Source organism: Plectrocnemia conspersa, unplaced genomic scaffold (genome assembly GCF_051122295.1).
Source record: "Plectrocnemia conspersa isolate PC_06_02 unplaced genomic scaffold, ASM5112229v1 ptg000010l, whole genome shotgun sequence".
NCBI classification, from domain to species: Eukaryota; Metazoa; Arthropoda; class Insecta; order Trichoptera; family Polycentropodidae; genus Plectrocnemia; species Plectrocnemia conspersa.
Genome location: NW_028277174.1, coordinates 16,929,095 through 16,941,989, shown reverse-complemented (window position 1 = coordinate 16,941,989; position 12,895 = coordinate 16,929,095). Strand labels below are relative to the sequence as shown.

The following is a 12,895-nucleotide window of genomic DNA, read 5'->3' as shown; positions in this document are numbered from 1 at the left end:
ATCAATACGTACGAGTAGTGATCCTTTCAAGATACTATCAAAGAAAAAATATCTCCTGATAAAAATATTTAAGCTTATACAATAAAAAGCTGCAGCAAAAATCACTTGAAACATCAGTAGGCTGATATTAGAATAGTTTGAAGGAGCAAAAAAAATACGATAATTTTGATGTAAATATAAAAAATGATATGGCCAGAATGACCATATTATAGTACATTATTTGTCTCTAATTTTATGTGACCTATTTATATTTAAATACTCTTCAACCAACGCTTAAAAAATTCAATATGTACGATCATAAAGCGGCGGCGTTATTCCTCCACAAAAAAGTACGTTAATGTCACCCAAAATCCAGTCTCTATTACCAGAACTAAACATCAAAATTAATTAATTTATGCCGTAGTGAGGTTTTATCACTCGAGGCGTATGTGTAACAACGTATATTTTATATCAAACGCCTTACGTTTTACGATCTTGATTAAATTTTAGTACAATACCGTTTGAATGTTATTTTTATTCTTCATTGTATCTTAAAATTACTACACTGCCTGTTTTATGGACAGTATAAAAATACATTTTAATACACATACCCTGGTGTAAAATACATTAATATATCTAAAGGACGTCACGTTGACTCCCTGGCCGTTACGCGAGCGATTTATTCCCTTTATAAAATAATAAAAAATCAACGTTTGATTTATTTTACGATAATAAACTCCGTTATGATTCAACAAATAATATATTGCCTGTAACACAGCGACGTTCACACTCGTAAAATTAATTTTCGCGCACACTCCCGTTGGACACGCTCCAACAAATTGATTTCATTGTTTAACACCGTACACAATTTGCAGTTTGAGTTCGTAGTTCTATGTAGATCGCACGAAACGACCCAGGGACCGTTCGATTATGATAGTTTGTTATTTCTTGTGTGTTATGTGGCACGATCTAAATTACCATATGCACGAACAGACTCCGAGTCGGACCCCGGATTCTCCGATTCCGAATTTCTCAGACCTCTAACGTAAGGAGGCACTTGTGCAATGATTACAGTTATTAATTCCTAATATCTCAGTTTAGAGATCTGGCCCGTTGATGCTGCAATTCCACCTCCGGCCAAGATGATATCTCACAACTTAGCTATATATATAATATTTAAACTTAAAAAAAGATTATCCCCGATGGTTGACAAAAATCAAATAAAAAAATAAAAAAATCATATAGACTCTATCGATGTATACTCAGATTACAATGTGATAAATGAGCCAAAAGGCAAGGAGACATGTATTATGCGCATTGCATACAAATACAAATTATTGTATCGAATGGTGTATTATGACTTGTTTGTATAGCGCCATTAATTTTATATATTGGTAAGACGCAGCGAATTTATAAATTGTAATGTGGGTTTGATAAAAATGTCTTCTGGTGGGCGTTAATGTAAAATTTCTAGATGCATGTGTTCATGATATATTTATATAGTGGGATATTAAAGTTCTTGGACTAACTATTATAATGGGAAAATATTTTTTTATTACCTGATTGTTTGATCGATAAAATTAGAGATATTATTATACGAGACATGATTCAAAATGTTATGCAAAAACTACATATAGAACATAAATATAGCAGACTTTAAGCTATTTATTACAAAAATTACAAAATAGGTACATTTTTATCTTTCAAGTAATTTTCAGCTTGTTGAGGGAAACTTCAGCGTTAAATTTTATGATTAAAAACATAATTTCTTAAAAACAAACCAATTTTAGTATAATTTTGTTATAATTTAATTTTAAATTTGACAGTAAAAAGTAATTACTTTTTAGAAGTATTAAAAGTTTTAAGTAATATGCTGAATCAGTTTAGATTTTTTAGGGTTATCTATTGCTATTAGTTCTATGTATGCCATATTTTCTTACACTGTTTGGTATATTTTGCCATTGTTGAAAAAATTGAAATATTGATATACATGAATATTTTACCCGATTCCCTTGAAAATTTAATACTATTTTATACAGGAAGGTGCAAAAGTCACTATTTATTATTTATTTTTTTCAGAGATATTTAATAATAATTTGAGAGACTTATTATTAAGAAGTACATTACTAAAAGGAGAAAAAAACTATATTTTGAAAATAAAAATTCAATTAAGCTCTCACAAAAAGATTATTGTTGACATTTTAATGCCAGAAATAGTTTTTCAAGACAAATCATTTGAAGTGTCATTCTTGCAAACGTTGTTTCCGACTTGCCACGATCTGCGAGAAATGAGACAACTATTAAACGTGTACGTGTAAGTATTGCAGAAGAACAGCTAACATCAATTAGAAGACGTTTTACACAGTTGGGGATTTCCTGTAGATCATTGCAGTATATTTTTAAGAAATTAGATCTCTTCCCGTATTAGATTCAGCTTGTGTGAGAATTAAAACTAATATATTTTCCAAAACGGCTATCTTTTGCCATCCGTTTTAAGCAATTAGCAAGAACTGAAAATGGATTCGTCCACAGACTAATTATGTCAGATGAAGCCCATGTTCAGACAGAACTGCAGAATTTGGAGTTCTAAAAATCTAAGAATTGGTCTGGTGTGGAATAACATTAGAACGAATTTTTGAAGAGTGTGAAGGTAATTGAGGCGGAAGATACCGAGGGATGATTAAAATTATTTTTCGCAGAAATGCTTTCAGTAATATGATGCAAGTACCCATACTGCAAGAGCAGCAATAAAGCTTCTTCGGTAAATATTCAATGACTAATTTCTCGTGGAGCATAAATTAACTGGCTATCACGTTCGCCTGATCTAAAAGTTCCAGATTTTTTACTTTAGGGATATCTTGAGGAAAAAGTTTACATAAACAAACATCAAACATTACAGAAGCTAAAGAAAAATAATTGAGAGGAAATTAGAACGTTAGACCCAGAAACATTTCAAATTGTCATACGCAACTTAGAAAGAGCTTAGCTTTGTGAAGCTAAAAACGTAGAATATTATATTCCACAATTAGTTTATAAAATACTGTATGATTTTTTATTCAAAAATTAATTACTTTTTAAATATAAAAGAGCTTTTGTACCATCCTGTTAAAAAATATGTAATTAAGTTGATTATAATTATAATTAGTCTTTTATTCTAATGAACTATAAAAAAATAATATCGATTGTATTGATTATAAAATTCATTTTCCACAAAATGAAAAAAAAAAAAAATATAAAATAAGTGAAAATAAATGTATTGTACTTCAGTAATGTATTTATTTAATTTAAATTAATTATCTGTATTATCTCTGAACTCTAATACTAGATATGTTAGTAATGTGATAATTTAATTTTTTTATATTTATAATAATAGTTTAAAAATATCTCTGTATTAAATATAATACATTTTGAAATTTATTATGAAGCATTGAAGTAAATTATTAATAATTTAAAATAATGGATTGTGAAAAATGAAACAATTTGAAACAATTCTATATTTTTTGTGGTTTCAGTATCTTTGTTTCTGCTATATCACCGTTTATGATGTTTCGTATGCCAACACTAAAATAAAATGATTTAGAAATATTTTATGGACCTGGTACTTTTCCAATTATCTTTCGTATGCACGAGACATATATTACATAATATAAACATTAATTCTGAAATATATTATATGTATCTATTCATTCCGGTCTAAAATTTCAATCGAATAATATTGTCATTTCCTAAATCACTTTTCGGTTAATAATTAAATAATATAATAATACATATACATTGCTAGACACACGCCTCGGGCGATAAACCTCCCCAAGGTATTAAAAAATGATCTAATAACAGATGTCGGGTCTCGGGTGACATTAACGCACGGTGTAGCGGCAAACGCCGCCGTTTTACGATTGCGTGAAAACGATCGGATCAATTTTTATACACCACAAAGACGACGAGTTGATAAAAACATTTCTTGTCGGAATGCACGGCGTTGTGTGCCGGGGAGTGTTTTCGACTTTAATGCCATACATTTGATAGATATACTTGAATAGTTGAATGTGTACTAATTATGGCTCGATGGGGATTGATTTATGAATCAAAAGCTTCGAAGCCCTCGGGCCCCTCTCACAGACCGGTGGACCATTAAATAGTTGGCTCACATCTTGTATATTATTTAGATTACGCACGCATACACGGGAATATGTATGAGTGTGCATGTGAGTACTTTTCAAAATTCACCTCAAGGATCTGGGTTCAATTTTGCACTAATATATTATTTTCGTACATTTTTCGGATAAAAAATGTGATGCAGGTGAGTCAATAATTATTGTGTTGGTATTTTTATTGGTATAGTAATATAAAATATATTAATATTGACTTGATACATACATAAGCCTACCACTGCTTAGCATTAACTACATTTACAATGCCTTTTTATACGATTATATTAATAGAAATTTATGTTAGAATAACAGATCTTAAGAAATTTTAATAATCATATGTATAAAATAAAGATATTTTGTATTTAACCAATTCATTAACTGAGAGTTTAGAAACAAAATATGTTTTTTTTATATTTACCTACATTGAATTATACAAAACATTTAATATGTATTTTTCTATTTTCTCCCTGAAGTGTGGAAAATTTTATGGACTGGGGCTAGAGGTGACTATATTTTTTTCAACGTTCGTATTAACGTAAGTATTATATTGAATGGCATTTTATATAAAATAAATTTATATAAAAGGGAATGGAGTGAGATTGCTTTAAATTTAAATTTAATGTTGTTCCATTTTTTTTTCTAAAAATTCAGAATCAAAAACTTTCTTAAAATTCTAAAAATTAAAAATTGATATTTATGATCCTATAAACGCATATGCAGTAAAACAATGTTATTCTTAATACCCGGAAAATGTTAAAATTTCTATATTTAACTAGACTCATGTATATATATTCAATATATATAGAATTATATACATATTATATCATATTAGTGCTTTGGCTAAAATCTCAAACTGAAAGTATTTTCATAAGATAATTGAATTGCTATTAGGTTAAGGTCACCAAGTAAGTTACATTATTTCATATACGTAGGGTAATTATTTAATAGATACTATTTTAGTTTGATATATATTTTAGTTCATTGACCTATATATCATGTTCTTCGCCTATTAAATATATACATACATAGGTACATAATATCTCGAACGTCGAACTAAAAGTGTATCGTTTCCTTTGTATGCAAATTAAAACTCATTCCACTAATCTGAAACGATTTATTTTAAATAATGGTAGAATAATGATTTGTTGTGAATCGCTTTATTTATTACTTTTTAAACACTTTAAACATTTAATGAATCATAAAATTTGTGATTCATTAAAAGGAGTGGTATTTGCTTTTTTTTTACTGCGAGTCTTGTTTTGATTGAAGTGTAACTGAACTTCTATTAATATGTATTTTTTATGTATTAAAACTAAAATTATTTAATATATATATGTATATGTACTAACGAAAGACTGTAATGCCATATTTCTGCGAAATCGTCACAGTGGTGATATGACCCCTTTGATTTATCGTTGACGACATCTCGACGCTGTATTTATTTTTGTCGCATTCTAACAAGGATTCCATTCGGTGGGTATAAATTTGCGTATGCATACCAGGACCGTTGCAAAAATGCAACTATGCCGGTGTCCTCCGCGGTGAAATTTTAATTTGGACCCACTGAGAGACCCCGAAAATGCTCTTGCGGTCTCGCATACCCGCTGCGAGCTGGAATCACTTCAAGTGATTCTCAGTTGGAGACACTCCTGTCCGTGCGAACGTTATGAAGTACAATAATTACCAGCGATGTATTTTGCAAAATTTATTGCAACAATTGAACTTACAAGGGCTGTGTGTATTGCTTTAAAAAAATCAGATTTAATACATATGATCCATATGGAAAATCATATATTATATAATAATAATATTTGTATTGTCAAAACAAGTTTTAGACAAAATTTACACATTTGCTCCGATAAGCTGCTCAAATGATAAACATATAAAGTGGGGTTATTTAATTCTCAACTCACATGAATTGGGCGTATATTTTTATAAATACACTTAAGCAAGTTTGTGATTCAGAAAATATGTTTTTATTATAAATAATTTTTTTTTACTCTTTCTAAATTAATGGAATGGATTTTGAAACAATTTATTTTTGCTATATAGATAATGTAATATATTTAAATTCTTTAGACGTGGGTTCAACGAATACTATCAACAGCTATTATACTAAAAATAAACACAAAAAATGTGTTCTTCATATAGGACATAATCTACGTTAAACTATTTGCTACCAATTTATCATTTATAAATTATGCACTCCTACATATAATATCATATAAATAATTAAATTAGTTTATTTTTTAATAAATTTATTGATTGCTAAATATAATATGTGAATTAGTTAAACGCTAATAAGCATACGATTTTACAATTTTAACAAGAATATTTGGAAAATAAGACAAATTATAGAAAATCGGTCTTCACTGATTGCAAAGTCTTTCTCATGAAATAGGACATTTTAATGATTGACGTTAACTCTATTTATCCAGATTTCCAGCAACATATTTCTTTTTCATTAAGTGAAAACTGTATGTAAAATATTCAAGCATTTTTTTTACTTGTAGAATATTGCTAATATATTTTAGTTACATAGATTGTGTCGATCTACGAACCATAAGTGCAGAATTACAATACCTAACATTTTCTTGACAGTTTATATTGACTCGTCTATAAAAATGTCGAATAAATTTGATTAGATCATTTTTATTTGATGCAAGTAAGCCCTTAAATATTTGAAGAATATATTATTTATATTTTAATACATATTAAAATATTTTAGTTATACTTTTAAGAGTGAAATTATTTTTTACAATTAATGACAGCCTGCAAAAAATATTTTTTTTCTAAATTTAATTCATAAAAAAATTTGAATACCTTTGTATCAAAGTTGAAATTTCCGTACACAAGGTAATGGAGAATATAATAAATATTTTTTATATTTAAATGACGTAAGTAACTTAATAATTTTGATGATTTGCTGAAGTTATTGAATCTTAGCTTTCTAAATTAATAACAATATCGCATTTAAAAAAGTTTTTCAAACTCTTTCATTGTAAACAAACATCGTAAAAAAATAATTAAAAATATTTACTCAATAAATATGACTTCAGACTGACCGTTGAAAAGTGTGAATTTTTAGAAAAGAAAGAGATTAAATCGAATTGATGAATAGTTATGAACTGTTGGCTCAAGCACTAAATTTAAGCTTTAGCAAAACACCTCGCTGACTTCTGAGAACAGCGGTGTTATTGTCGTCGCCAGCTTCGTTATTTTTTCGTTATCACCTTAAAGTCTTCTCGCATTTCTAGAGATGCCCGTCAAACGAGATGGTTTTTTTCAGTGCGACCTCGGCTCCGAGCCATTCAAGCATCATGTTACTTTGCAAATACGCTCAGGTACGTTTTCATTAACGTTACATACATCCATTAAACTGCAGAGGTATTTTTATATCCACCCATTTTCATTATTATAATAAAACACATACGCACATCACAACCGATTAATGCAAGTAGTCAGAAATAGACTCGTGAGACCGCTTGTCGTTGTTACGAGTCGAAAAATTTAGACACAGATAACTCGGTATCTGGGCACAGAATCCACGGCCCAGATAACAGATGAAAATATCATCTCGGATTAAGGAGCTTGTCTTGTGACACGGTACACATGTATGACAAGTGAGGCGTGCGTCCATCCGCCGACTACCACGAGGGAGTCTTTGCTTCAGTGTCCCACGAATGCCGCTTTGCCGATCACGTATTTCGATTAAAATCTTTAATGTGTAATTAAGAGCTCGAACTGGTTTTCAGTATTATTTGCTCACAGTCTCTAATACGAATTATCATTATGTTCATAATCTTATATATAATTGTTCTAAGCCGTCGTCGCTTCCGGACGCGCATAACTTTCAATGAAACATTCTCCGTTCAATTCTATACTCTGTAAATCGTATCGCTTTGTATTAACAGTGTGTAACAATACACGTAAACAAAGGAAATATATTTAATTATAATAATAAATAATAATAAAAATTAAAATTGAATTTGTTCTGATTGATTTTCGAGCCGCCGGTAATGCGTTCTGTTGTTTCGACCAATCAAAAATAAGCATTCAAATATTCAAATAGCGTCGACCAATGAAAAATAAGCATTCAAATTCAAATAGATAGTACCGTGACAACACTTTTAAATAATTATTATTTAATAATAAAATTTTGTTACGCGACAATAATTTTCATTAATTCGTCATTTGACTGAATAAAAATGAAATATATACATAATGTGTTGAGGATTAGAAGAATACATTGATTAAACTAGATAAACAATCATAAAATAATCTTCGTAATGAAATTTTCAAATTTTGAATTCCCGGCGACGGGCTCCGAGGCCTAAAAGTGAGTTTTACTTTTAAAAATAATCGGATTGCAAACTAACTAGGTGTGTTATAACTATGAAAATTAAATATATACATAATGTGTTGAGGATAAGAAGAATACATTGATTAAATTAGATAAACAATCATAAAACAATCTTTGTAATGAAATCTTCAAATTTTGAAATCCCGTCGCCGGGCTCCGAGGCCGAAAAGTGAGTTTTACTTTTATTTTACATAAACATTATCATTGCTTTCCGATTTAATACATATATACGTTAGATTTTAAGAATTTTAAATTAACCAGTTATGTTTTAAACATGAACGTGTAATATATCCTTAGTATGTGAGGATTGAAAGTTAATGTCGATCAAATCGGCGCTGTCGGACAGCTTATAAATGTGTAGTTTCTTGGATGTTATCTAATAAACGACATTTTACAATGATTATAAATATGTGATTGCATACCTGGAATAATCGATAGCCAAAATATCTAAGAGTGGGTTATTTTTAATTCCGATGTGGCAAAATATGTACAATTTTTGTTCTGTGCCATCATTCCTCTTTCTGAATAGCTAAATTTAAGATATTCAGTTACATCAAACTTATGTAGTATGTTCTTTATAAAAAGATAATACTTGCTGACAGTGACTTCAACATGAGAAGATTAACTCTTTGTTTATATATACCAATTGTACGTTGTAGCCATATAGGTCATCAAATTGTTCCATCATTGCTTCTGAAAAATAATTAAAAAACAATAAGACTCCTATCAAGAGTAAACATTGAACACATTATTACTACTAATATAATCCATAAATTAAATTTAAACGACAACCAAAGAACACAATTGATGGATGTACTGTAGAGGATTAAACACGTAGATTGGCATCTTTTCATCTTCTACAAAATTGTCACAATATGTCATATATTTTTTATTATTACTAGCATTGTAATATGTTTAATTAACTTCGGTATGTATACCTTTAATTGCCAAATCACCGCTGTTTGTCTTTTAATATTAGATCCTGGAAAGTTAATAGTAATTTTGTTAGAATAACCGTGTTATATTATTCATTTATAACTAAACACTTACTGGCACACCCGCAATTTATAGTTTTGTCTATAATTTCAAATGCTGCATCACTTGAATCATCTTCAATTGTCACTTTGTAACAAAAATGTCGCGATTATAACATATTTCTTGCCAGATGACAGAAGAACTGTCAAAGCAAATTTGGGAAGTCCCGCGCTTGAGAACGAACTAAATTGATTTTAACGAGCGAAATTGATTTTAACGAGCGAACTTTATTTTAACGATTTAAATTGTATAAAATTTATTAAAATATGTATAAAAATCATCAAATACAAAAAAAAATGTTTTTTAAAATATTTTTTTAGTTTATAGATTTAAAATATAATATAAATAATGTGGATATGTATTAGCTTCTCTATACAGAAAAAATATGTACCTAAATTTTGGCGAACGTTGGCAATTTAAAGTTTTAGTTTTTAGAGAATTTTTAAAACTTTGCTTTAAAAAATATTTTAAACAAAAAGGGGCAAAGTTTCAAAATAAGTACTATTCATTACCAACCAACTACTAAGCGCACAGTATTGCAAAAATCCCTCTTACTGACGCCTTTGAAAGTAAACTACACAAAAATGTATAACACTAATTTAAATATTTTTTAAATTAAAAGTTTCAGAATAAAATTTCAAGATTTATTCAAAATATTTTTTTCAACATTAAAAATATTTTTTATTTTATTATGGATTTTAAATATTATTAATTTATTATAGATTTTAAATATCATTAGTTTATTATTAATTTTAAATATAGTGAAAACTTTTTACACTCATTAATTATTAAAATATATAATGCTGCGCAGAAAAACATTTACTTTAAAAAATATGTAAATCAAAATATTTTTTAATCAAAAAAGACAAAGGTTTCAAAATTATTAATATTTTTAAAACGCACTTTTGGTCTAAAGTAACAGATTAGGTGCTTGATATCTTTAGTTTATTGTTTCTTTCTCATTAGTAAATGTAATTAAAAACTGACTTTTATATTTACACATAAAACATAGAAATATTTTTTTTAAATTATAAAGTAACTTATGGTGTCACCAAAAAACTTTTTTATTACGAAAATTTAAATTTATGATATAATTGTGTTATGCAGCGTTAAAACTGGCACTCAAACACATAAAATACGCTAAAACACAATCAATGACTTATAATCACTCACATTGCACTAACTATATATGATCGATTGTGTTGTAGCGTTAGTAAGGTGTAACAAAATATTTTTTCATATCAGTAATATTTTTGAGCGGATGTGTAACCGATGCTATTTATTATTATATTATTTATTAAACTGTAAACCTACTTTTAAATGATACAAAATGTTACGTTTTAATATTTTTTTTATGTTGAAAACATTTTGATATTTTTAGTTTTAATAATATTTAGTAAAGTTACAAACCTATTTTAAAAAATATTACAACGAAATCTCTTTGTAACGAATACCGAAATAACAAAATTCCCAGTATAACGAATCTTTAATTTGTCCCCGAAAAACTTGCATACAAAATGTTTTCATTATAACGAAGACTGATCTCAGTATAACGAAATATTTTAATCCGAATTTAAGAATGACGTTGCAACTTTACACAATATTTCTCCAAATTCAGTTCGTTCTTGACGTGGTGTGTGACAGATGTGTTCAAAAGCGACATTACAGGTGTTTCGCTGACCCTCAAACTTTTTTTATAAAACATTTTATTCACAAATTTTATTGTTTCATACAGTATCCTTAAAAATGGGCAAAAAACTATCTGTCAACCTTATAAGAGGTTATTTTGATGTTGTAGTAATGTGATAATTAAAAATAAAATATATCATCTTCCTTACGTTCATTATAACGAATTTTCAGTATACCAAAATTTATTCATTGGTTCCGTGAGCTTCGCTGTATTGAAATTTCATAGTACAATTTTTAATTTATTATTATCTAGCCAAGTTTTAAACCTATTCATAAATGATATACAATATTTAGATTTATCATTAAATATCTAAGTTTCAATATAACGATAAAACCTAACGTTGTAAATCTAATAAATAATATAAAATGTTTTCTTCTGGAAATATTTAGTCAAGTTGTAAACCTATTTTCAAATGAATTGAAAATGCTAAGTAGTTTTTTATAGATTGAACTATTTTGTCTATCATTGAAAATTCTAAATAGTAATGTCCAATTTGAACCATTTAATTTTAAAAAATATTTTTAAAAATCAGAACGAAGCAAAAATTATATTTAAAACCCAAAAAGTTGAGGGTCCGGTATACGCACACTCGCTAGCTATCGGTACCTCACGATAGTGAGGTACCGACAGCTAGTGAATAGTAATTTTACTATCAAGACAAATTTTGTTTGCTTTAAAAAAATATGACATATGTGAATTGGCTATTTTTATTTTAAGAAAAATAACATAATAATGGCATTTTGATCCTACCATTCTAATACATATGCTATCAAAACATTCATATATCCAGATCTATAAAATAGCAAGTAATGATACAAAATATCAAGTAAAGAAATTTTATGACTCCGTTACATCTCTAAACTCAACGCAGATTGTAAATCAAGTATTTTCATACAGGTAAAAAAGATGTTAAGCAATCTATGCTCAATCAGTAATAACGAATAAAAATCTACAATTACGTTAGTTACAAATTCAAGCGGTTTTCTGTATGCAGATGATTTAAAATTAATACGAATACACAGAGATTGGACACCTAAAGATTGGGCGAAAGTCATTAGCCCTGATGAATCATACTTTAAGGTAATTTTAAACTAAAATTGGTTAATATAAAAATAATAATATAAACTTTTTTATTCAAAATAAACTACTTCTTTAACATTTTTGCGCATGTGTACACGTGCACAAAGAGTCGGAGAAGAATATCTAGCTGATTGCGTAGTACTTAAAGTCAAATATGGTGGCGGAAGCGTTATAGTCTGAGGTTGCATAGCAGTATCAGGGGTAGGAAACCTGTACATTTGCGAGTATGAATAGTGATTTTTATATTATAGTTTATTGAATTAATGGAACGCTACCACCCGATTCCAGTAAGAAAACGCTCCGTGCCGTACCTGCTAAAAAGCAGGGGTTGGTTAGCGTCAAAGGGTTTGACGCTTTAAGAATGACCTAAATACTATAGAGCATTAATCGGAAAAATTAAAAGGCAAGGTTGCAACACAATTGCAAATCAAAAATTGAGCTGCAAAAATTGCAGATGAACTGGAGAAAATTAAAAAGTAGGTTTACTGAATATTAAAAATAAGCTTAAAATAAACACTTAAAAAAAATATTTTTTTAGGGTATAACACATTTATTGGGGTGGCGTATAATTAAATGTGTATTTATATTATATGCATA

General features: G+C 28.4%; 1 protein-coding gene and 1 long non-coding RNA gene across 2 annotated transcripts in view; both read right to left on the bottom strand.

The window, feature by feature from the left end:
* ft (cadherin-related tumor suppressor fat) overlaps nucleotides 1-12,895 on the bottom strand; it is a 252,843-nt gene that overhangs the window by 104,032 nt on the left and 135,916 nt on the right. The window lies entirely within an intron of this gene.
* LOC148230763 (uncharacterized) lies at nucleotides 9,213-9,663 on the bottom strand. The gene is made up of 3 exons (XR_015810909.1): nucleotides 9,544-9,663; nucleotides 9,432-9,475; nucleotides 9,213-9,350 (listed from the first exon to the last, which is right to left on the bottom strand). It is a non-coding gene; the product is annotated as an uncharacterized LOC148230763 (long non-coding RNA).